The 27,417-nt window shown below is 42.6% G+C and overlaps 1 protein-coding gene across 15 annotated transcripts in view; it reads right to left on the reverse strand.

Moving 5' to 3' along the window:
* Positions 1 to 27,417, reverse strand: part of lrrc7 (leucine rich repeat containing 7) — a 266,336-nt gene that overhangs the window by 126,331 nt on the left and 112,588 nt on the right. For 9 of the 15 annotated variants that reach the window (XM_078407368.1, XM_078407367.1, XM_078407365.1 and 6 more), the window contains exons 2-3: positions 16,237 to 16,303; positions 1,187 to 1,275 (exon numbers count right to left, since the gene is read on the reverse strand). The exons of 1 other annotated variant lie outside the window; for it this stretch is intronic. The gene's annotated coding sequence lies outside the window, so the exon portion shown is untranslated. Of the gene's footprint in view, positions 1 to 1,186; positions 1,276 to 16,236; positions 16,304 to 27,417 lie in introns of those variants that run through there. 5 more of the 15 variants (XM_078407371.1, XM_078407373.1, XM_078407361.1 and 2 more) reach the window with 3 other exon arrangements.

Here is a 27,417-nt window from a genome sequence, read left to right on the forward strand (position 1 = left end):
TCGCCCATGGCCACCGGGGGGGGGGGGGGAGGGGGGGAGGGAGGGAGAGGTGGGGAAGGGATGGGGGGATGGGGGAGGAAGGGGGGAAGGGGAATGAGTGAAGGGGATGGGGAGGGGGTGAGGGGGGAGAGGGGGGAAGGCAGTGAGGAAGAGGGGTGCTGCACCAATGCAGGAGAGGTTTGGATCCAACGGGTCCACTTGGTCTAGTATATTACTAAAACTCTCATCTTGTGTATTTGTGTTTGTGTGTTTGTGGATATATTTGTTTCCGAAATACAGCCAAAACAGTACACGATAGCGTGACAGTTTTAGGCCCACCTTACTCACCATTGTCCTGGTGTTCAAATGGTTGTTATATTTTAAACATTTTTCACTTATTAAAATTTAATAAATCCCTTTTCACTTGCCCTGCCCACCAGCCACGCCTCCCTCCATTATCCACATCACAATGGGAGAAGGTCCGCGCGTGTGCAGTTGGGTGCTCGGAGGGGGGCGGGACCCACCTGAGTGATGGGAGTGGTGGCCAATCAGGGGTGGGGGGATGAGGAGAGCCCTCCTGCTGCTGGCCGCCGGGGCCAGGGTGTGTGGCTCCCTCTCCCCTTTCCTCTCCCCCCTCGCCCACCCCCGGCCCCGGGGGAATTTAAGGGGGGGTTGAAGGGGAATGGAGTTGGGGAAGGGGGGAAGAGAGGAACCGCGGGAGGGGGATGACAATCAGGAGAGGTTTGGACCCAATGCACAGTTAGGAGCTCAGAGGGGAGTGGGGGTGGGAGTGGCGGCCAAGAGGGGGGGGAGTGAGGAGGCGCCCTGCCGGCCAGGAGGTGTAGTCCACGCAGGGTTGCCGGTCCCACAGGAGAGGTTTGTACCAAACAGGGGTTGCCGCGCCCACAGGAGAGATTTGGACCCAACGGATTCATGCCCGTCTAGTTCAGTAATAAAAATAGAACAGAAATTGGTCAGAGTATCAAATGAGATTTGAACCATTTGAATAACAACTATATTCATTGTACACAAGTAGATAGATTAAAAGTGGAACAGAAACATACATTTTTAAAAGAAAACGCTTCATGTGACTAGTCACACAGTTTTTAGGGGTTCTTGACATTAAATCAATTCAAGGTTATGACTTCTTTTCATGCCTATCATAAAATAGATAAATGCTAAATTACACTTTTTAATTAACCCTTACCGCACGACGGATGATTTACTCGTCGGGTGCACTCTTCTTCGCAGAACTATTGCCAAGTACATACAGCCAGGGGCAGCCTGGTTTCAAAGCTGAAAAATATATCAAAAACTGACTGTCAAACTTTGCCATTTGCTTGAATAAAAATGCAGCTTTGAAGCACCTCCGACATAGCCGGTCATCTCATAAGTGAGACCATCTTTGTTGCACCAAAATATGCTTGGGGGGGGCCACAAAAATGATTCAGCAAGCAATCACTGGTGTCTCTGGCAACATGACAACCATTACTCAGGTTTGGCGTTCAAGATTATTAACAGTCAACTCTGAATGGTTCACTATCTATAATGATAAATTGTGAACATTTGCTTAAGTGAAGTAAACATACAAATTTGTAAACCATTCAATAGCATACGTGAGTAAGACTACAAATTCATGTTATTTATATAGATATTTAAAATACTACCAAGCACTGAACATCACAGAATAAATAATTACCAAATATATATGTGTGCTGAAAACCATGGTAACCTATTTGCATTGTGTTTTATGTTCTTGACCAGTGGTTCAGGTGTCACAACATCTATTGCAGCATTCTTCCTATTGCTCTGACTCACATTACTACATTGCACAAACCAGGAATTAAACCTCTAATTTATTGCAAAATTTTAAACCATGCATTTGGGAATAAACCAGGGCTATTGTACATTGTAAATTTGTACATTACATCTTACATGCCCAATTAAACCATAAATCAGCAGATAAAATCAGAGAAATTAAGCAGGGGGAAAACATTAAAAAATAAAAATAACAAAGAAATGTGAGTTGATGGATGAGATAATTTCTGCATTTTAATGGTATCAACACACATACTGTTCCCCACAACACTGATTACACTGCGAGAGGCAGAGCGAACGGCGAGTTTTGCCTACTAAAATGGCGGACGTTCCGCTCCTTTGCGTACTACACTTCAGTATACGCGATTTTGCCGGAGTGGTTCATCTTGCTCCTCTAGTATCTTTGGTAAACAGAGTACAACATGAACAGAGATTTAAAATCAACGAATGTGATCAGCATGAGAAGTCAGCACAGGGTGGAGGAGCATGGAGCAGGTGTTGGATATGTGTAGCATCAAGGAGCCCAGATAAAAATGAAGTCAGCAGGCTTCAAGGGAAAAACAGTCCAAGGAATTTAGTTATGGTTATTAGAGATAAATTAAGCTGCTTCCCTAGCACATTCCTCAAATGAACTCCTGCAGTACGTCCTTGGCCATGGTTAATTGACCTCTAACAACCACAACCAAATTCCTTAGTCTATTTTCAGCTGCTTCATTAATGGCAATAGAAAGGTAGAGTGGACGTGTTTTTGACCACACAATGTTTAATTCCATTGCAACCTCTCAACAAAAGATGTTATCTGTGTCGGCATGCAGCAAGACCTAAGCAACTTACAGAAACAGGGGAGAGCAGCAACAATAGTCAGGTCTGTGTCACCACCCCTAGCGTGGTGAGTCACACGGAAAACCACACGGACACACAGGACCCGTAGTCAGGATCAAACCCGGATCTCTCTGGCACTGTAAGGTTGCAACACTACCGCTGGGCCACCATGCTGCACTCCAGCATGATTAGTAGCATGACTAATCATTTCTAATGACGTGATTAGTAAGTTTACAGATTACATTAAAGTAGGTAGTATCGTGGACAGTGAAGATGGTTATTAAATATTTCAGCAGGATTTTGATCCTCTGTACAAGTGGACTGAGAAACGGTCAATGGAATTTTATACAAATAATTGCGAGGTAGCATTTCAAGAAATCATACCAGGGGAGAAGGGGGGGGGGGGTGGGGGGGATATAATACAGAACAATACATGTATAATCGAATTTATAATGTAGGTATTATTGGGTACTATGAAATGTAACATGTATGAGCTCTGTTAAAATTAAAAAAAGAAATCATACCAGGGCAGACTTTCACAATGAATGGAAGGCCCCTGGGGGGTGTTGTAGAGCAAAGGGATCTAGGAGTACACCTACATAGTTCCCTGAAAGTGAAGTCAAAGGTAGATAAGGTGGTAAAAAAGGCTTTTGGTACATTGGCCTTCGGTCAGAGTATTGAGTATAGAAGTTAGCATATTACATTACAGTTGTACAAAATATCGGTGAGCCTGCAAATGGAGTACTGTATTCGGTTTTGGTCACCCTGCTAAATGTTGGATTAAGCTGGGAAGAATGCAGGTAAGATTTATGAGGATGTTGTAGCATAGGAGACTTAGGTGTGATCTCATAAAGGTGTATAAAATTCTGAGAGGAATTGATAGGGTGAATGTACTGTCTAACCTACCTAGCACAAGATCAAAATCAAAGAACAGTTCCCCCGTAGGTAGAGTTTGGTCCGTAAGTTAAGAATTTCCACATTCACAAAGGAGTCCAAAATTTACATGAAGAAATGCCAGCACACTGGGTGGAACTGCAAGCATTTACCAACAAAACCTCAGCCAAACATTTACAGTCAAGTTGTGAACTCATATTATGTTTAAATGCACAGGTTGTTATCTTTTATCTACAAAGTGAACTTCTGCAATGAGTTTTTCATTGCATTGCACAATATCTTGATACATAATTATACTGCATTATAAGGTTTTGCATGTTTTACAGATATTACAGATACATACCCTGCAGTTTTCACACAACAGTTGATTTTCAAAATCTTCCACTGTCACAAGTTCTTAATAAGTAGAAGTGTGAGATTGAAAATAGAAAGAATATATTTGGATACAAAAATTGGAAACTTTGAAAGATGAAATGATTCCAATGATAGAGAGATATTGAGAGATTGTGATTCTAATATTACATGGTAAATTCATAAAGCTTAACATTGAGAACATTTTAAACTTCCTTATCATTTTATTCCTAGACTTGTTGTTGATGGAACTAGAAATACAGCACAAAAACAGGTCCTTCAGCCCACCTGGCTCTGGGCTAGTCCCGTTTGGCTGCATTTGAGAAAATGCATAGGAAAAACACTTCCTATCCAAAAGTCTGTCCAAATGTCTTTTAAATGTTGTAATTGTATCTGCTTCTATAGATTCCTCTGAAAACTTATTCCAGATATAGACTGCCCTCTGAGTGAAAAGGTTGCCCCGAGTTCCCTCTTAAACCTCTCCCTCTCACCTTAAATTTATCCCCTCTAGTTTTAGATCCTTTACAGTGGAAAAATAATTGAGAATGTTTTCTTTATTAATGCCATTCATGACCTTGCAGACCTTGCACAGCTGATAGAGCTGCTGCCTCTCAGCGCCGGAGTTTACACGTTCTCCCTGTGACCACGTGGGTTTCCTCCGGGTGCTCCAGCTTCCTCCCACATCTGAAAGACGTGTGACTTTGTAGGTTAATTGGCCTGTAAATTGCCTTGAATGTGCAGGGAATGGATGAGAAAGTGGGATAACATTGAACCAATGTGAACGGATGATCAATGGTCAGTGTGTACACTGTAGGCTGGCGGGCCTGTTTCCTTGCTGTATTTCTGTCTAAACTCAGCCTCCTACATTCCAAAGGAAAATATCCCTGCCGATCCAACTTCTCCCAAAAAACTCAAGCCCCAAATCCAGGTAGCATCCTGGTGAATCTCTTTTGCACCCTGAACCAACAGACGCTCCTCATATATTAACCCTCTTCTGCACCCTTTCCACTTAATTGCACCCTTCTCATTGCTGTGCAACCAGTACTCCAAGTATGGTCACTCCATTGACTTGTACAGCTGCATCATGATTTCCCAACGTTTGAACTCAATACCTTCCCAGTGAAGGCAAGCATGCCAATGGACTTCTTCACCACACAGTCCACTTGACTCACCACATCCAGGGAACCAAGCACCTTTTCTCCCAGATCTCTCTGTTCTGTAACACTCTCCAGGACTCTACCATTTACTGTGTAAGTTGTCCCCTGGTTTGGCATACTAAAGTGCAACACCTCACACTTGCCAAACTTCATTTGCCATTCCTTGGCCCACCTATCCAAATAATCTAGATCCTGTTATAAACTCAGATATCCTTTTTTACAGTCCACTAAACCACCAATTTTGGTGATTACAGGTTCACCACTGATTTTCCAGCAATTGATTGTCTGGCTCCTCCTTTAAACTGGACAAAATCACGAGAGTGCCCAATGTAGCGCCTAGGCTGAGTGAGGTGACCGATCTCGACCTCCTCTGGACTTCCGCACTGGAACACCGGCCCAGCCGGAGCCGGCAGATCCGTTCGCACAGCCGACTTCCACGGTCGATCGGTACGTTGACTTTGCCCCCTCCGGCCTGGACTCTGGACCGGCCCCCTGGCCGGAGCTGGCAGATCTCTTCCCCAGACCGACCTCTGAGGCTGACTTTGTGGGCTGGTATCTCGGCCCCTCAGCGGACTGCTCAGGACTTCTCTTGGAGGCCATGACCTCTGTTGGTCTGGCAAAATGGAGGTTAATCCAGAAACGCTCTGGAATAAGGGTACCGGAATATCGGAGGTGGACCTCTATCTGCAAATTTACTATCAATGTTAACTACGTTGTCATCCGAATCGTTAATGTACATAACAAACAACAGCTGATCCTGTAATGTCCCCTGCAGCACTCCAGTTATCACCTCATCCAACATTAGAATTTAAGGTGTTTAAAATTGAAAATATACTGGTAATAATATTGATACAAGATGGGTGGGATGTCTGTCACCAATGGATCAGATTATGCAAGAGAAATCCTGAACATTTGAGAATGGGCAGAGCATGGATCTAATCACTGTTTAAAGAACTACATTCAGACAAAATGCTGCGGAGGCAACTGAATGAAATGACCGCAGCAAAGGGAAAAAAAGACAAGTTTCTAAATTTTCAGAAGTTGATATGAAAGTGTTCCTGACTAAAAGTAAAGGATGAAGTAATGAAGTAATGTTGGAGTGGGGAAAAAAACTAATTGGCATCTGATAAGTTACAGGAAAGAGCTTAGGGTGTAGATTCCCTGGGCAATATTTAAAAATTAGAATGACCTCACAAGAACAGCAAAGGTAAGCCTATTCTAAATTATTAACATAGCTTACTCATAGAGAAACACATGGGCTTTCCCTGGAAAAAGTCAATAATTCACAATTGTTTACTCCCCAACTTCAGGGCTGAGACTTTGCAACAACTAATTAATGTTTAGCATTCTTTTGACAAAGAAGCAATCTTTCAAGTTCAGGGGAATGCAAAAATCCAGCACTTGATGTCACAACCAATGAACAGAAATGCCTTCACTTCTGACCTGGCTGTTGGGGATAGAAACATGACTTCAGGGCTTCCTTCATCTTTGCTATGTGCACACCAATCTCTTCACCAGCTATTGGAATCTTACCAGTTTACGAATCTTCCTGCTTTCATAGATGATTATCTTTGGTAACCAAAATCACCATTCACTACCTTTAACCAAATAACCAGATAGTAAAATCTACCGGAGTTCCAATCACACCATCTACCGCTTTCTTCAACTAATCACACTCTGGCAATTCACCCTGACTTGTTCCTGAGAGCAGGGTGGGCTCAGATAAAGTGGACGGGAGCTTCCACAGGAGTTTCTACACAATTGTTGTCATTTTGATGCAGGTACAATAGAAACCTCTGGCAATGGCAGAAACTGCAGAGTTTTAGATGAAGACCAGTTCATCAGGCAGACCAGACACTACACCTTGACGACATCTGAACTTCATGCTGCTTTGGAAAAACAGCCAAAGTAATCAAAGACTTGTCCCACACTTGTCTCTGCTACTGTCGGGCAAAAGGTACAGAAGTTTGAAAGTGCTCACCACCAGACTCAGGAACAGTTTCTTCTCCTCTGTTATCAGGCTTCTGACCAGTCCTTTCATAAGCTAGGGTACTTTCTGATTCACCTCTATCCCATTGTGGACATTGAACGTTGTCAATGGAACTGATATGGTGCTAAGAACTGATATGGTGCCAATGGTGCTGAGATCTATATTTTCTGTATCTACCTCTTTGCTCTACCCACTGTACTTGAGTTTGACTTGATTACATTTATGTATAGTATTATCCAATCTGATTGGATAGCATGCAAAATAAAGTTTTTTACTGTACTTCGGTACACGTGACAATAATAAACCTAAACAAACATTTCCAGTCTGTGGCAATGAGGGCATTTTCCATCCATTTCCAAAGCAGAAATGTACATGCTGGGAATAATATCACAAACTAGAAGATCTAATTTCATCGTTATGATAAATAATTCATGGGATTTTCATACGAGATCTTTTCTTTCCAGGTAATTTCAATGGAAAATCAACATTAAAAAAACAGAAACCGCATTACACGGCCTGGGTTTCCACAATATATCAGAAGAATATCATGGAAATTGAACCTCAAAGCAACAGAAAGGTACACAGAATCAACAATGAGTGTGGCCAAGGACTATCAGTTGCTAACTATTTTAACTACCCTTCCCATTCACGTGCTGACCTCTCTATCCTGGCTTGCTACATTGCCAGAGTGAGGCAACATGCAAACTGGAGGAACAGCACCTCATAAGTTACCCTCTTGGGTAACTTACACCCCAACAGTATGAACATGGAGTAGAAACAAAGCACTGAAGATGCTGGTTAGCACACAAAACATCTTCAGCAGTCTGAAGTAGGGTCTCAACCCGAAACGTTACCTAACCATGTTCTCCAGATATGCTGGCTGACCTGCTGAGTAGCAGCACTTTGTGTCCTTTTGAGTATGAATATTGAATTCTATAATGTTCGGTAATCTCTATCAAATGCACCCCCCCCCCCATTTCTCCTTCACGCTCCACTTTATTTCACCCCCCCCACCCCTCCCTCCCACAGCGTGAGCTCAGCGTGTTGCCTCACTGTCACCTAAGCTAATAAATAGGAATTTTCCAGAGTTCCTCAATCTCTTCCAGTTCTTTCTGTGATATTACCTGTATCCTCTACAGTGCAGGCTGATACAAACTACTTGTTAAACTTTAGAACCATTTATGAAATATAATGCCAATCATTGGTTTAAAATTAACAACAAACCAGGCAGCAATTTTCATTTACCCTCAACAAGCAGAACAACATTCAAACTTTGCTCCAGAAAGCCGTGGTCTACTTTTAAAACTTAGTCCTCATCTCAGAATCCCTCAGTGAAATTAGTTACTATCTACCCAGTTTATTATTTTTCTAATTTCTCCCATAAGTTTGCCAGGGCTGTTCCCAACATGCAAATATTATTAGCAACTCTTATCAATGCCCTACCCTATGATTAGAACTAGAGGTTCACTGATAATAACAATCATATTTCCAAGATAACAAATAGGCTATGCCTATATGGAACAATGCTTGGCAACAGTCAGACAGGGGCTGATAGTGGTAAGAAAAATATGCACCACACTATGCCACTTATGTCCATCTCCAAAATTGAGCTTCCAAGCAGTTCTCCTATCATTGGATGGCACATAACCATTACCTATTCCCTTATAGCTTTCAAAAGATATTTGGGGCGAGGGGAGGGGGAGGGGGCGAGGGGAGTGGGGGCAAGGGGAGGGGAGGGGGGCGAGGGGGGATGGAGGGGTGGAGAGAGAGGGGGAGGGGGGGAGGAGGAGTGGGGGAGGAGAAGGTGCAACACCAATGCTGGAGTGGTTTGGGCCCATCGGGTCCACTTGGTCTAGTAGAGTATAAAAGTCAGGAAGTCATGATGCAGTTCTTTAAGAATTTGGTTCGGCCCTATTTGATGTATTGTATGCAGTTCTGATCGCCCCCATTACAGGAAGGATGTGGAAGCTTTGGAGAGGGTGCAGGAGAGGTTTACCAGAAAGCTGCTTTAGGAAGTATTAAGTACAAGGAGTGGTTGGACAAATTTGGATTGTTTTCCTTTGAGTGCCAGACTTGAGGGGTGACCTGATAGAGATATATATTTTTTAATCTGAGAGGCATAATGGGGTATACGCTCGGAACCTTTTTCCCCAGAGCGGAAATGTCAAAGACTAGAGGGTTTAGCTTTGTGAGAGGCAAAGTTTAAGGGAGCTGTGCAGGGCAGGTTTTTTTACACAGTGGGTGCCTGGAATGCACTGTCAGGGTAGGTTACGGAGGAATTATGATAACGCGTTTAAGAAGCTTTCAGATAGGCAAATGGGTATGCTCAGTATGGATCATGTGCAGGAAGATGAGATTAGTTTATCTTAACATTATGTTCAGCACTGATATTGTGGGCTGAAGGGGCTGTTCCTGTGCTGTACTTTTCCATGTTCTATGTTCTATGAATGGGCATTAAATAATAGCCTTTCCAAAAATTGTACTGAAAAACAAAACTAAAATCTGTAGCAGATAGACACAAAAAGCTGGAGTAACACAGCAGGTGAGGTAGTATCTCTGGAGAAAAGAAATAGGTGACGTTTCAGGTCAAGAACCTTCATCCACCGACCTACCGCCATCGATCTCCTGTGTCAGCTCCTCAAGAAACACAATCTAGTTAGTAAGTTATGACCTGCCACATAAAAAGCCATGCTGATTGTCCCTAATTAGATAGAGCTCTAGGGACAAGTGGAATCAACAGATATGGGGAGAAGGCAGGCACGGTCTATTGATTGTGGACGATCAGCCATGATCACAATGAATGGCGGTGCTAGCTCGAAGGGCCAAATGGCTTTCTCCTGCACTTATTTTCTATGTTTCTAATTAACCCAGTCTGAAGAAGGGTCTCAACCTGAAATGTCATCTTTTCCTTTTCTCCAGAGATGCTGCCTGACCCGCTGAGTTACTACAGCTTTTTGGTCTGTCTTCAGATTAAATCAGCATCTGCAGTTCCTTCCTACACATAAAATCTGCAGCATTTCATTTTCTTAAGACTCCCTGTTCCTTTTGTCCATTTAAGGTTCAAGGTTATTTAATAATGATTATATAGGTATGTAGGTTAATTGGCTGGGTAAATGTAAATATTGTCCCTAGTGGGTGTAGGATAGTGTTAATGTACGGGGATCGCTGGGCGGCACGGACTTGGTGGGCCGAAAAGGCCTGTTTCCGGCTGTATATATATGATATGATATGATAGATTTCAAAACAATTTTAGAAGATAATTTTGTTATTTAAATAGCTGGTGGCTTAAGATTTCAAGACTAGGAAATGAAGTCTCTCAGTTTACACAAATATCAGCAGCTCCAATACCATCACTATTCACCACTGAACCTTTCCATGGTGTTGGAATAGTTAAGAGTGAGGATAAAGTTCATGATAAAGTGGTTTACACATATTAATGGAGTAAGTGTAATGAGTCATTTCTTTCATTCAATTCTTTTTAATAAAAGTGTATTGCACATCAGTAAATAACATTCAGGCAAGGTTGGGGTGGAGGGGTCTGCTCTGCTTCCTCATCAACTTCTTGTGGTGCTCGCACATGGTGATTCTGGTGAGCTCCGACTCCCCAAACCTAGAATATCTAGTGGTGAAGTGTTGTCACTACTACATCCCAGCCCATACTGATGCTGAGATTGTACTGGATGAACTACTCACTGCTATCAATAGACTTGAAACAAGTCTCAAGTTTATTGAGGTCTGATAAAGGTTTTTTTCATAATAGCTTCAACCAGGTCAACCTCACAAGTGTCCTACCAAAACACGATCAGCACGTCTCCTGTCCCACCAGAGACCCAAATGCCTTTGACCACTGCTACACAATCATCAAAGACCCTACCACTCCATCCTCCAACAGTATTTTGGAAAATCTGACCTCATGGCTGTGTTTGTACTCTCTTCTTAGAAGAATATATGGAAAGCTGTACATTGCTGGTCTGAACAAACTGATGAGATTCTTTGCAACTGCTTTGAGTCAGTGGACTGTCCATATTTACGGACCCTGTGGTAACTCAAATAACGTTGCCACTGCCGAAACAGACTTCATCAGTAAGTGTGGAGAGGAATGCCTGCCAAAGAAGTCTATATGAGTGTTCCCATGGATGAGCAGTGAGGTCCATTCTCAGGTGAAGTCTGCAGCGTTTAAACCAAAACAAACCCCAGTACAAGAAATCTATTTGCGACCTGTGCAAAGCCATCAAGGATATCAAGAGGAAATTCCGGGCTCAGTTAGAGTACCAGGATAACCACACAGACACCTGTCAATCGCGGCAAGGCTTACACGCTATTATGGGCTACAAAGTGAAGTAGGGCAGTATTGCTGTCAACAAGATGTCATTCCCCAACAAGCTCAATGCATTCTATTCTCATTTTGAACAGAAGATCGATGGAATGACATACTCTGACCCAACAGACACAGGTGCGCCTGTAGCTACGATCATTGTCAGATTGTCTTTCCTGAGAGTAAATCCATGGAAAGCAACTGACCCGGATCAAGTCACCAGCCATGTCCTCAGGCACAGTGAAGCAGCGGTAGAGTTATTGCCTTACAGCTCTAGAGACCTGGATTCGATCCTGACCACGGGTGCTGTCTATATGCAGTTTGTACGTTCTCCCCGTGACCGCATGGGTTTTCTTCAGGTGCTCCGGCTTCCTCCCACATTCCAAAGACATGCAGTTTTGTAGGTTAATTGGCTTTGGTAACATTATAAATTGTCATTAGTGTGTAGGATAGTGCTAGTGTACATGGTGATCGCTGGTCGGCACGACTCAGTGGGCCAAAGGGCATGTTTCCGCGCTGTATCTTTTAAGTCTAAAGCCTAAAGATCTGTGTAGACCAGCTGGCAGGAGTATTCACAGACATCTTGAATCTCTCCCTACTTTAAGAAGACCACTATCATCCAAGTGCCAAAGAAATAAAAGGTAGCTTGTATAAATGACCACTATCCAGTAGCTCTGTCATACACCGTCATGAAGTGCTTCAAGAGGCTGATCATGGTGGACTAACTCCAGCCTCCCAGATAGCCACGATACACTACAATTTGCCTCCTGTTGCAACATGTCCCTGATTTTACACTCATTGTTGGAACATTTCGATTACAAGGACACCTACGTCAGACTCCCATTTATTGATTATAGCTCCACCTTCAACACCATAATACCAACCAAACACATCTCCCAACTCCTGCACCTCGGATGCAGCACCTCTCCCTGCAACACAATACTCAACTTCCTGACCTGTAGATCATAATCAGTAACAACTGCAGCAAAACATCCTCTACTATCATTCTTAACACTGGTGCCCCACAAAAATAGGTTCTCAGCCCCTTACTATGCTCCCTGTACACCCTCGACTGTGCAGCCAAATTTTCCATTTACAAGCATAGCGATGACATCACTGTCGTGGGCCAGATCTCGAACAGTAAAGAGATAGAGTACAGAGAAATTCAAACAACTTCTTCAACTTCACCAAGACGAAGGAAGCCAGGTTTTGCCCTATTGTACACACCCCAGCATCAAGGGTGCTGGAGTGAAGATGGTCAAGAGCTTCAAGTTCCTAGATAGACCAGCAATTTGTCCTGGACCAAACACATTGAAGCCACAGTCAGGAAAGCACACCAATGCCTTTACTTCCTCAGAAGACTAAGAAAGTTTGGCATGTCTCCAACGACTCCTACCAACCTACAGATATATCATTAAAAGCATCCTCTCGGGGTGCACCACAGCTTGGTTTGGCAACAGTTCTATTGTGGATGCTGCCTACACCATCACATGAACCAGCCTCGCTCACCCTCCCTCCTCAACCCCATGGACTCTGTCTATGGCTTTACGCTGCCATAGGAAGGCAGCCACAATAATCATTGTTCACCCATTCATTCCTGTCTCTCTTGTCAAGCAGAAGATATAAAAACTTGAAAGCACGTACCATCATCCCAGAAGCTAGGATGTAGTCCCAATCTTCAAAGCTAGTTGGGTTTTTTTTAACCTTCACGTTCTCTGTAAGTTACACTTTCATGCTGTAACACTATATTCTGCAGTCTAGCATTTTTCTCCATGCACTGTTTTACTTGTGTATAATTTGATTGTAGTCATGTGTAATATGATTTGGCTGGATAGCATGCAAGCAAAGCTTTTCACTGATCTCAGTTCCTGTGACAATAGTAAACTAATACCAATATCAATTCCAATCTCAACAGTGGTAGCTTATTGTACAAAAATATCAAAAGTGCGACTTCTGGTATTAGAAATTTATTTAAAAGATCTGTAATTGAATTGTTACCAAAATCATCTTTTAAATCACTATTTTTCAAATGGTTACAAAGTAATGACATTTATGGCAGATGGGACTGCAATTTGAGTAAATATTTGTTGTTTTAATATGCAAATGTGAAATAATTTCCTACAGCCAAGTCACATCTAAATTAATACATTATAACAGAATGGACCTTCAGCTACACCAAGGCATTTTGGAATAATCTGTACTGATTAATAAAACATGTCTGAGTTTTATTTAATCAAACTATGGTCATCTTAACAGTAAAGGCCCAATACATGCTATTACTTTATTTCTAAGAAGGCAAAGATTCTGCTTTCAAAATTAACTAACATATTATTTCCTAAAATAATGGCAATCTTTGTCTAAATTTAAATAAATCCTTTGTCTAACTTTCTTCGTTAGTAAGACTGTTGAAATACACATCTAACCTGTCGTGTGTGTCATGTAACACTCCAACTTTTGATAAGAAATGGGTAAACAACATGCCTCAAAAGTGATTCAGAAGCATATCACATACCAGGTTTCAGTCAAACTAAGTAAATTGCAAGCAAGTGACCATTGAAAAACCACTTTGTAGAAAACATCAAAGATGAATCCAATTCTGCCTAAATCTGAAATCCACTAATGAGCACAGCGTTCTCTGCATTCATCTTCTTTATCTGCACATTTTAACATGCTTGGGTTCCAATCTTTTTTAGTTCTGATCATTAACCCAAAAGTAATTTTCCAGTTCTGATCATCAACCTGAATCTCCAACTAAGTGTCATTCCACAGATATTGCCTATCTTGCTGAGTATTATCGGCATTTTTCATTTTTATTCCAGATTTTCAACACTTGTCGGTTTTTATTGCTTTTCCATTTTTTCCTAGTTCTGCTCAAACCAAGATGAGAAAACTTGGCTGATATTGGAAGAGAAATTGATATCATTTCCCCCCAAAAATGAAGGATCTCTATGAATCATTGTTCAGAAGACAAGAGAAAAAAGAGTCTCCAATGACTCGAGTCAATTTTTTAAAATTCATTTAAAAAAGTATCCAATCCAGACACGTCATAACGGTGGGGCAGCTGCTCTGCCCCAAACCATGAGAAATTGCAGAGTTGTGGATGTAGCCTTGTCCATAAAAAAAGCAGCAACATATTCAAGTACCAGTCATACCCCAGATCACTCTCTCCTCCTCCCTCTTCGGTCGGGCAAAAGACACAAAAGCTTGAAAGCACCTACCGCCAGATTCAAGAACAGCTTCATCCCCACTGTTATCAGACTACTGAACGCTCATGAACTAAGGATTTATTCCTGATCTCCCAATCTATCTCATTGGGCTGCTGCAAATTTTTAATCTGCACTTTCTCTATGGCTGTAATCTGCACTCTGATGCCTTTATTCTTTTGCACTACCTGTTGTACTCATGTATGGTATGATTTGCCTGGCAAAACAAAGTTTTTCACTGTATCTTGGTAAAAGTGACAACAATAAACCAATACCGATACCAATGTGCACTTCTACAATGTCGTTAAATAGCTTTTCATAATGCTGTTCGAACCAGTTTTGTTAAAGAGCATTACACAAGTAGATGGAGTGATAAGAAAATATATGATATGCTTAGTTTCGTAGGCTGGGGCATTGAGTATAAGATTCGGGAAGTCATGACGCTGTTTTATAGGACTTGATTAGGTTGCATTTGGAATGTTGTCTGCAGTTCTGGTCGTGCCATTACAAGAAGAATGTGGAGGCTTTGGAAAGGTTGTGTGGAGATCTGTCCTTTTTCTTTGCTTCAGCCACTAGACTCTGCATGGTTGGAAACAGGAAGACTAGTGGGAGAACTGGGAAGGGGAAGGGGATAGAGAGGGGAAGCAGGGACTACCTGAAGTTAGAGAAGTCAATGTTCATACCGCTGGGGTGTAAACTGCCCAAGCGAAATATAAGATGCTGTTCCTCCAATTTGTGCTGGGCCACATTCTGACAATGGAGGCGGCCCAGGACAGAAAGGTCAGATTGGGAATGGAAGGGGGGAGTTGAAGTGCTGAGCCACCAGGAGATCAGGAAATATGAGACAGACTGAGACAGATAGATTGAGCGGAGGTGTTTAGCAAAATGATCGCCGAGCCTGCGCTTGGTCTCGCTGATGTAGAGAAGTTGGCATCTGGAACAACGGATTCAATAGATGAGGTTGGAGGAGATGCAGGTGAACCTCTGCCTCACCTGGAAAGACTGTTTAGGTCCTTGGATGGAGTCGGGGGAGGTAAAGGGACAGGTGTTGCATCTCCTGCGGTTGCAGGGGAAAGTGCCTGCGAAGGGGGTGGTTTGGGTGGAAGGGACGAGTGGACCAGGGAGTTTTGGAAGAAACAGTCTCTGCAGAAAGCAGAAAGGGGTGGAGATGGGAAGATGCAGCCAGTAGTGGGATCCCGGTGGAGGTGGCGGAAATGTTGGAGGATAATTTGTTGTATGCGACGGCTGATGGGGTGGAAAGCGAGAACAAGGGGGACTCTGTCCTTGTTAGGAATGGGTGGGGGGGGTGCAAGAACGGAGCTGCGGGACATTGAGGACCCTAGTGAAAACCTCATCTATAATGGAAGAGGACCCCCATTTCCTAAAGAATGAGGACATCTCCGATGCCCTAGTATGGAACACCTCATCTTGGGTGCAGATGTGGCACAGACGGAGGAATTGGGAATAGGGGATAGAGTTTTTGCAGGTAACAGGGTGGAAGAAGTGTAGTCAAGATAGCTATGGGAGTCAGTGGCGTATTTGTATCTAGTTATGTAAATAAGTCAGGTGATCAATGGATGTAATTAAACAATCTCAAGTCTATATGATGTAAACATCAGGTAGTGAGTTAATTGATTTTGGAGTAAGAATAAACATCTTTGTTTTAATCTCCCATGAACCGTAACTATTATTGTGAGAGGAACTTACCAGCACTGCGACAGCATCCAAGATCCACCTTAGGATACATTACAAATGGCAACGAGGATTGGAGAAGCTAAAAAGAAACAAATCAGGGAAAGAAAAATCAGCATTCTGCTTTTAAAGAACTGTTCCTACCTTGTGGGCTCTGAAAACTATGTGGCTGTGTGAAAAAAATGGTAAGAAACTGCAGACATGAGTACTGATGGTTTAGCATTCACTAAGTGCATTCTGAGTGTTTTGTGGGTTGGATCAAAGGGAGACAAGAAGGACTGGGAACTACTTTCAACAATGTAGCTGCAGCAATCAGTCCTTTTTAAAGTTGTCCCCACCAATTTTGAAGCAAAATTAAAGCAAGGTAGACTGTACAAGTCTGCACTTAGAAGAATAAGTGGAGAATAAAAGTGCAAATGCACAAGAAGCTTAAATAATGCAGCACTCTGGACACAAAATGAAAGAAAATCATAGATCAACCAATGTTGACTTCACAGCATCTTGAGAGAGTAAGATCATGGCATAAGAATTGTTGATATCCTAGAAGAACACAATGGAAATGTTTTTCAAGACCAATAACATTCTTGAGCTGGAAGAATTGCTGAAGGTGCACAGACATTGAATGCTGCACTGACAAACCAGAAGAAAGCAATATTACTTATGGAAATCAATTCCACAGAGCATAACAATACACACACCACAGAAAGCTGTAGATATCTAATTTTTTAAGGCAGTTCAGAGGTTGGAAGAATATTTCAACCCACAATGATTTGAGATAGCGTAGAGCTATAAATTCAAACAAAAACTCAAGAGCTAGGTTGAACTGGGTGAATATATCAAAGATCCTACAAATATTGCAGCCTTGGAGTTTTCCCAGGTTGTGTTCAGAAATTCATGAGTAGTCCAAGAGACAAAATGGTCCAGTTGAAATTGTTAAGCACAAAAATGCCTCATTTTTAATTTTGCATATTTTATTACCATTTTCATGGATATAGTAACTGAGAATGTCAAGGAATCCCTTCTTATGCAAGCTGCAAATGTAACAATAACTCTCTGAAGAAAAGAAATAGACAACGTTGAGTCGAGACCCTTCTTTGGAATGAGAGTCAGGGGAGAGGGAACCGAGAGATATAAAAAGGTACATAGAACTCTTGTTGGAGACAGGAGGAGAATTTCTTCAAAGTAGGCATATCTTGAGGAGATTTGCAATGAGAGTTCTATCTACCTCCTCCCTCCCCCCTGACTCAGTGCGAAGAGGGTCTTGACCCAAAACGTCACCTATTCCTTTTCACCAGAGATGCTGTTTGACTCGCTGAGTTACTCCAGTTTTTTGGTATCTTTCTTCGGTGTAAACCAGCATCTGCAGTTCCTTCCTGCATACTAAAAATCAAAGGACCATTCTTCATACTTTGGTCCAAATACAAAAGACAAATCATGTGACTGCAAGTGACTAGAGTGATTTTAACAGAAATTATTCCGCAACTATACTTTTAAATAGTTTATGTGAGGTCAAGTAGGTTCATATAAGTGCAGGGGTTCACTGGCTCATGATTGTATGCTCCTCTACAAGATCATCCCTCAGCCTCCTGTGCTCCAATGAATAAATTCCTAGCCTGTCCAACCCATCCCTATTGCTCAAGCCATCGATTCCTAGCAACATCCTCGTAAACGGTCCCTGCACTCATTCCAGCTAAATGACATCCTTCCTTTATCAGGGTGACCAAAATGAACACAATAATCCAAATGCAACCTCACCAATGTCTTATACAACTGTAACATATCATGCCAACTTCTGAACTCAGTACCCTGATGAATGAAGGCCAATGCACTAAAAGCCTTCTATACCACCCTATCCATCTGTGACGCCACTTTCAGGGAACTTGGTACCTGTACAAAACTTTCCAGAGCCCTACCATTTAAGGTTCTGTCATGGTTTGACTTCAAAAATGCAACATCTTGCACTTATCTGCATTAAACTCCATTAGCCATTCCTCATCCCACTTTCCTGGCTAATCAAGATATTGCTGTAATTTCTGATAACCATCTCACTGTTTGCGATACTACCTACTTTAGTTTCATCTGAAAACTCACTAATTACACCTTGTGCATTCTCATCCAAATCGTTGATATGAACTACAAACAGCAATGGGCCAAGCACCAATCCCTGAGGCACACCCCTCATCACAGACCTCCAGTCCGAGAAACAAACTTCTGGCACCTCACCCGTGTTTAACTATGATTGATATATCTCAGCCAGGGTTCCTGCAATTCCTTCTGTCGCTTCTCCAGTGTCCTTGGATATATCTGATTATGCTGGGAAATTTAGTGACCTTCATACATATTAGGATATCCAACATCTCCTCAACTATAATATAAACTGTCCTCAGGATATTTCCATCAAAAGTCCAAAATTCATTAGTCTTCATGTCTGTCTCCACAGTACAAAGAAAGGAGAAATACTCTTTGAGGACCTTGCCCATTTCCATGGTTCTCCACATAGATGTCTGCTATGGTTCATGAAGGGCCCTAATCTCTCTTGTTATCCTTAATGTACTTAATTTACATTCCCTTTCCCTCAATGTACTTGTAAAATATATTTGGGTTCTATTTGGATTTCTCTTATTTGCGAGCGGTATCTCTTGCCCTCTTTTTGCCCTCCTGATTTCCTGCTTAAGTATGTTCCTCAGCCCGTTAAACTTCTCCAGGGTTACACTTGATCCCAGCTGCCTTTTCCTGGCCCATGCTTCCTTCTTTTTCCTGACCAAAGCCTCACTTTCTCTCACTTTTCTTGCTTACTCCCACCTTCACGCTAACAGAAACATGCATCAAACTTTTAAAAGCATCCTACTTTGTGGTTGTCTGGTTGCCTGCAAACAACCGTACTCCAATCAACTTTAGTAGGTTCCTGTCTAATACCATCAAAGGTGGTTTGCATCAAGTCAGAACTTTAACTTGTGGGCCCGCCCATCCTCATCCATTACTATTTTAAGGACAATAGAAATTTGGTGGCTGGTCCCAAAAAGCACAGCCACTGGCACTTCAGTCACTGAAGAGTCATAATCATTCTTTTAGTTTAGAGAGGCAGCATGGGAAGAGGCCCTTTAACTTTGTTAATTTTACATCCATAATGTTAAACATTGTTAGCCCCACCATTATATTTCCAGCAAGTTCCATGCATTGATACTGATGAACATTTCACCACCATTGTTGATACTTAGATTAAATTGATTTTGCTGATTGGTCCTCCTTCGCATGCTGCCAATACTAATTGCATTGCTTAAAGGCACGATGCCCTTCTGGACATTCTGATGAGTGTTAATCTGGCAGCGCAGATGCCAAAAAAGGGGCGACACGGTGGCGCAGCGGTAGATTTGCTGCCTTACAGCGAATGCAGTGTCAGAGACCCGGGTTCAATCCCGACTACGGGCGCTCTCTGTACGGAGTTTGTACGTTCTCCCCGTGACCTGCGTGGGTTTTCTCCGAGATCTTCAGTTTCCTCCCACACTCCAAAGACGTACAGGTTTGTAGGTTAATTGGCTTGGTAAATGTACAAATTGTCCCTAGTGGGTGTAGGATAGTGTTATTGTGCGGGGATCGCTGGTCAGCGCGGACCCGGTGGGCCGAAAGGGCCTGTTTCTGCGCTGTATCTCTAAACTAAAAGATGACTAACTGCGTACCTTACGGGGAAAAACTAGACATATATACAGAGAGTAGGGGTGGGAATGGATAAGGTACATACAATAGCACATTTAGGTAACAAGGAAAATTGATAAGCAGGGCGAGGTTAAGGAATATTGTGAAACTGATGGGATAAACATGTGTTTATTTCAATGCAGGAGTATCATAGGTAAAGCAGATGAACTTTAAGAGAGGATCAGTGCTTGGGACTATGGCCATTATAAAGACTTGGTTGCAAGAGGGACACACTCAATGATCCATGGTTTTGATGTCTCACATGTGATTGAGAGGGAGGTAAAAGAGGTGAAGGAATTGCTCTATTAATCAGGGAGAATGTCGCAGCGGCACTCAGAAAGGACATACTGGATGCTTCATCTGCAGAAGCTATATGGGAAGAGCACAAAAAATTAGAAAGCTGCAATCACTCGAATGGAATTGTACAGTAAGTCCCCCAATAGCTAATGGGAAATAGAGGACGTACACAATAGAGCCAAGGAGCTGCAGATGCTGGATAACAAAAAAAGATACAAAGTGCTGGAGTAATTCAGCGGGTCAGGCAGCACTGGTGGACATGGATAGGTGATGTTTCAGGTCAGGACTTATTCAGACTTATTTGGTGGGAGGGGGGGGGGGGGGGGAAGGGATGAGTTAGAATGCCAAACGGAGGAGAGGCAGGACAAAGCCTGGCAGGTAATAGGTGAACACAGGCGAAGGGTAGTTTTAATAGGCAGATGTTTGGAACAAAGGCCAGAGATGAAAAAAACAGAAGGTGTGAGACTAAATGTTTGAATTGTGAAGCCAGAGGAAAGAATGTAGGTGTAGGGGAAATAGGTGTGCGCCCAGCTGTGGCACGGAAGAAAAGGGTTGTGTGGGGGAGAAAGTGGAAGGGAAAAGGGGTGTGGGTTGTTAGCAATTACCTGAAATTGGAGAAATGTATGTTCATACAGTTGGGTTATAAGCTACCCAAGCGCAATATGAGATGCTGTTCCTCCAGTGTGCATGTGGCCTCACTCTGGCAATGGAGGAGGCCCAGAACAGAAAGGTCAGTATGGGAATGGGAGGGGAGTTAAAATAGTTAGCAAACCAAGAGATCCAGTAGGCCTTGACTTTGCAGCAGTATAGTTGTTGCCTTACAGGCACCAGAGACCTAGGTTCACTCCTGACTACGGGTGCTGTCTGTACGAAATTTGTATGTTTTCCCAGTGATCACGCGGGTTTTCACCAGGTGCTCTGGTTTCCTACAACATTCCAAAGATGTGGTGGTTTGTAGGTTAATTGGCTTTTGTAAATTATCACTACTGTGCCGGATAGAACTGTGCTAGTTGGCAGGACTCAGTAGGCTAAAGGGCCTGTTTCCACGCTCTCTCTCTTTACTAAAAACTAAACTACCTTTATCTTTGCCCACCTGTTCTACTAATGGATTGCTTAAGTACCCATGATACTCCTGATTACTTGTGTACATTATGATTTGACTGGATAGCACGCAAACAAGGTTTTTCACTGCATCTCGGTATGCGTGACAACAATAAAACCAATACCAATACCAATGTTCTTTGGAGAATTGATCAACAGAAATGCAGATACCAAAGACAGACACAAGCTGCTGGAGTAATCGGGTCAGGCAGCATCTCAGGACAGAAGGAATGGGTGACGTTTCGGGTCGAGACCCTTCTTCAGACTGATGTCAGGGGAGGGGGCGGAACAAAGATAGGATGTAGTAGGAGACTGAAAGACAGTGGGAGAATTGGAAAGGGGGAGGCGAAAGAGAGGGACAGGAACTATCTGCAGTTAGAGAAGTCAATGTTCATACCGCTGGGGTGTAAACTGCCCAAGCGAAATATGAGATGCTGTTCCTCCAATTTGTGCTGGGCCTCACTATGACAATGGAGGAGGCCCATGACAGAAAGGTCAGACTGGGAGTGGGAGGGGGAGTTGAAGTGCTGAGCCACCGGGAGGTCAGGTTCGTTAAGGCGGACTGAGCGAAGGTGTTGAGCTAAACGATCGCCGAACCTGCATTTGGTCTCGCCGATGTAGAGACGTTGACGTCTAGAACAGCGGATACATTAGATGAGGTTGGAGGAGGTGCAGGTGAACCTCTGCCTCACCTAGAAAGACTGTTTGGGTCCTTGGGTGGAGTTGAGGGGGTAGGTAAAGCGACAGGTGTTGCATCTCCTGCGGTTGCAGGTGAAAGTACCTGGGGAGGGGGAGGGGGTGGTTTGGGTGGGGGGCCGAATGGACCAGGGAGTTACGGAGGAAAAAGTCTCTGCGGAAAGCAGAACCAGCATCTGCAGTTATTTTCCTACACAAAAAAACATTGTTGGGTTGACTCGCAGCTTGGTTTGGGAACAGCTCTGCCCAAGACCGTAAGAAATTAAAGTTGTGGATGTAGCCCAGTCCATCGCACAGACCAGACTCCCCACCATGGACTCCAGCTACATATCATGCTGCTCGGAACAACAGCCAACATAATGAAAGATTTGTCCACCCCAGATCATTCCTTCTTACCAGCATCTGCAATTCATTGTGTCTATATTTTATTTTGAATATATATATTTAACTACCCTGTCTTCCTTTGACATTGTATTGGAATATTCTTACATTGGTATATGCTTACTAATGTACAGCACAGGCACAGGCCCTTCAATCCGTGCTGATGGGCAGACCACGATGCCAACTTAAACTAACTCCATCTGACCAAATGTGATCCATACTACTTCATTCCCTGTATGTTTATGTGCCAATCTAAATGCTTCTTAAATGTAACTATCATATCTGCTTGAACCATCCGAACACCGACACATTAGCAGCACCTATCAATTGTGTCTCGCACATCTCCTATAAGCTTTTCCCCTTTCACCACCCCAGGTACTTTGCCCTGCAAGAGGTACTTTTCCCTGTAAATCTTGTCCCTGCACCTTCTCCCTCATCTCCATGCAGGGACCCCAACAGCCCTCCAAGGTGAAGCTGAGGTTCACATTCACCATCTCTATCTTAATCTACTGCATTCAGTGCTTCTGATGTGGCCTCCATTACATTGGCTAGAGACTAGACAACCCATTTTGCCAAATAAGCGCTCGATCCGCCAAGGCTGGGTTGGATCCATTGCCATACCAACCTTTCTGACCTGAGCCTCCATTGCCAGAGTGAGGCCCCATGAAACCTGAGGAACAGCATATTCCACTTGGGTAACTTATAACTCCACTGTATGAATATTGAATTCTCCAAATTTACATAATAACCCCTTTCCCCCCTCTCTTTTCTGTGTTCCCCACCCGTGCATACCCATTTTTCCCACCATCCCATTCATCCCCTACTGCCCTTGTCCCCTTCCATTATATCCCTCTCTCTCTTTCATTCCTCTTCTCTCCTTATCTGGCACCCTTTTGTCTCCTTTTCACCTCTTGGCTTCGTCCACCCATCTGCCAATCACCTTCACCCTTCCTCATCTGCACCCACCTATTACTTGCCACGATTTGTTCCCGCCCCACCTCTTTTCCAGCACTCCCCCCCCCCCCCCCCCCCCCCCATCAGTCTGAAAAAGTGTCCTGACCCCAAATCCACAGATGCTGCCTGACCCGTTGAGTTACTTGAGAACTTTATGTTCTACCTCAAAAAATGAATCTTTAACCTTTACAAACTAGCTGCTTGTGGCAAAACATTTAGTGAATTTGTATCCCAGACCTTTTATTCATCTACACCACCTAGACTTCCATACTCTTGATTTACTCCGGAAGGCAGTTAGCTATCTATTCTGCTACTTTTCACCCAACTCCACATTCTCCAACATTCAGTATTGTACTTTGAAAGAAATTTACCAAAGACTTATTAAAACTCTAGCTAAATTACATCAGCTGCATTATTATTGTCTGTTCCCTCTGTCAACACCTCAGAAGAGTATAAAAGATTTTCTCAATGGTAACTATTTTATTATTTTCCTAGGACTGATTGCTAAGCCTATAATTCCCAGTTATGTTCACCTTCTCAAACATAGGTATGGTGTAAACATTTTACTAATCCTCTGACACCATGCCTTAATCTAATGAATTATCAAATGTGTAACAATGCTTCTGCTGTCTCTTCATGGAATCATTGAAAATCTATAATGCAAAGTTTAATCATTTTTAATTGGATTCCCTTTCATTTAATGATTAACCAAATTAGTACACTCCTGTTCTGTAACTAATTGGTCCCTTAATATCCTCCCTTACCTAATTTATTTCTTTGCTCATTTTTCCAAATGTGTTTATAGTTAGGCTGCTTGCATTCTCATGAATCCCTGCATCCTTCTCACCACTTTAAACCTTTACTACCTCCCTATTTATACTCTTTGCTAGAACACAGCTCCATTTATATTCAGTTGGAATCCATCCCAGAATTGTTGCCAACATCCCATTCCTTCTCTCCAGAGATGCTGCCTGTCCCACTGAACTTTTTATGTCTATCTTTGATTTAAACCAGCATCTGCAGTTCCTTTCTACACATCACATGAGAAGGAACCACTCTTTGCCACAATGGGTTTTTAGCCATGTTAATTCTGCTGATTGGTAGGCTTCCATACCACTTTGCATGTAGTTCAGGCAGTAATCTAGGGATTACTTTTGAGATTCTGATTTTTAATTTAGAGAATCACTCTTGATATTTTTATTTGCAGAATTGCTTCCTAATTTTGGTTATACTGTTAGTTCCCACAAGGACCATGACAACTGGAATTGCTCCCTCCGTTCAATATCAGGGGCCTCCAAACTTTTCAGCATGAGAGCCATATTATATATTTGGCACAATTTTGCAGGCCATAGGAAAAAATAAAGAAATGTCAGTTTTATAAATCTAATGAGGTTTATATGGCAACAAATAAATTATATTCAATTTTTAAAAAGAGCTTGAAATATTGGAATATATATATATACCGTAGGTATACAATTATTTATAAAACAGAAAAAATACAGCGACCACCAGTGGGCATGCAGGCAGTATAGAAATATATGATATAATGGCGAAGTGACCACATGTGTGTCACCGTTGCAGTGACTCACGGGAGGGCACTCAGTTAAGAAATCATTAAAATTATAAATTATTATTAAGTCGGCAGCTGCATACAAGCCCTCAACTTGATAGCCTACCTGACGTGTAAGTTTGGAAACTGCCGCGGAGACCGGCCCTGAAGACCGGAGAACCGAGGAGGAGGGAGCCGCTGGCAAGGGTAATGCCTCCAGCACCTGCAAGGTCGGCTGCAGAAGGCGTTTCCCTCGGGACACACAGGCGGTCGGTCAGGCGGGGGGAGGGACGTCGATTGACAGGCCAAGCCAGTCGAGGGCGACGGAGGAGGCCCCACAGCAGCCTGGGGCTCACCTGGATCGGGTGCTCCTCCAGTACATCCAGCGCACAGACCCGACTTTGGACTTTTTGTAAACGGCGGCAAAATATGGTGGTGACTCGTGCACATGTCATCTATGCTAAAATAATTCTACTGTGCAGTGCACACGTGACAATAAACTACCATTCATATAGGCCGCTAAAAAAAAAAGTTCCCACGCTACCACAGAACCCGCAGCATGGAACGTGATTGCTGCAGGCCGGATAAAATCTCGTGGTGGGCCGGATGTGGCCCGCGGGCCACGGTTTGGAGACCGCTGGTCTACATCATGGCTGTAAACCAGTTTTTCTCGTTTCCACAGGGCCATTTTTTTTTGAGGACCTCTTTCTCAGCATCTTGTAAAGCCCTTTGTTGTGTATAAAAGTACTCTGAAGTTCATTGACTGGTCTTGTGTGGAAATGACTCATACACCAGCTCAGTAGGTTGAAAACCTCTTTTCAAATGTGATTGCACAGGATAGTCTGGCTGTCTAGACCGCACGCAAATTGAAGAAACGGCAGCACATATTTTGCTTAGGTAGTGCACAATCCAGTGGTATGGACATTGAATTCTCCAATTTTAGGTAACTTCTTCCTCTCTCTTTCCTCCCATCCTGCACTAAATGTTTGTTAACCAGCTCCACAGTTAACAACTATGTATCCCTCTTGGGCTCGCACCTGTTTCCAAGCAATAGTCGGTCTATCATGGAACCTCCTTGCCCGAGGTCATCTGTTGCCATCACTGATTTGTCCTGTTTTTACCTCACTTCCAATCCTCATCATCAGTCTGAAGGGTCCAGACCTGAAACATCACCTATCCATTTTCTCCAGAGATGCTGTCTGACCCGTTGAGTTATTCGGACATTTTGTGTCTATCTTTGATATAAACATCTGCAGTTCCTTTTTATTACATCAGGATTTAAACTTGTTGTGTTTGTTGTCTGGTTAATTGGCTAGCATAATTTCATCTTCTCTAAGTGGGTTGAAGGAGAACCAGAGAGGTATAAATAAGCATATATGTCAGAATAGGTTATGGGGAAATAGGGGGGATGGAATTGATAGACTCGATGGGTGGAATGGCTTCTGTCTTTGTCAGAGGCATGTAAGAATATATTCAATGCTTTGCTTAGGTTTATGGGAAAATGGCATAAAGTAAAAATCTTAGACAATTGCAGTCAATAACAATGCTGAGTTAATCTGAGTGGTAGGGAATATTTATGCGTGCCGGAATCAACCAGCATTAGTTTTTCAGTTTTTAAATATTATTTTGGATTTAGAGTGAGATGACTCTGCAAAAAATGTAAAAATGTGGTATTTATTAATGGATCTCCCATGCAGCTATCTATAAAATCTTACAAGATATTGACCTAGAATTTTTATTCTACTTGTATAATTTCAGCATATGACTGCAGTGATAATTTTGTAGAAAATTAGAAATTAGTTGTTTATACCATTTTTGCTCCAAAATTGATCCAGTTAAATTCCCTGGTTGTTTTGGCTCTTTACTGCATTTTTGCCTGCAATATCTGAGTGAATCAATTTGCATACATTAAAGTACAGCCATTTGTGTAGCAATCCGTCCACATAGACTTGAATTTGCTTTTGACAGTGTGAGAACAATAGGATATTTTCAACTCCTTGAAGTGAGCACTTTTCAGCTGCAGATAATCATGGAGGATAAGAAGCATGGCAACGTGTAGCAAAGGAGAAAATAAAAATGTAAGTAAGTTCAATTCCTCCAAATATTGCCTTTCAAAAAGTACACAGGTAACACAAATAACATGACATTTCAGTGATCTGTGCGTGAAGAATGTACTTAAATAGAGAGTTAATTTTAAAGCTCTCATTAAGCACTAAATTAGGAACTGAAGCATAAAACTTATCCTCAGTTCCATCTCTGTTGGTGTGATAATGATAACCACGCTCAACACTTCCAGCACAGATTTATTTTGGCAGCCGTGGAGAACTAAATAATACTGAACTTCAGTTACAAGCATAAGTTTGCCAACTGATTGACAAACTACAGAAAACTTTTGAAAGCATAGTTAGGAAACACTGAGATCATTTACGGATCAGTTTTAATTTATCCATTCATGGGATGAAGACGTTTTTAAAACCACACTCTCATTGACACCGAAGAAGTAGTTAAGATTCAAACATGAATTG

The sequence above is a fragment of the Rhinoraja longicauda genome, chromosome 11 (assembly GCF_053455715.1).
Source record: "Rhinoraja longicauda isolate Sanriku21f chromosome 11, sRhiLon1.1, whole genome shotgun sequence".
Classification (NCBI taxonomy): Eukaryota; Metazoa; Chordata; class Chondrichthyes; order Rajiformes; family Arhynchobatidae; genus Rhinoraja; species Rhinoraja longicauda.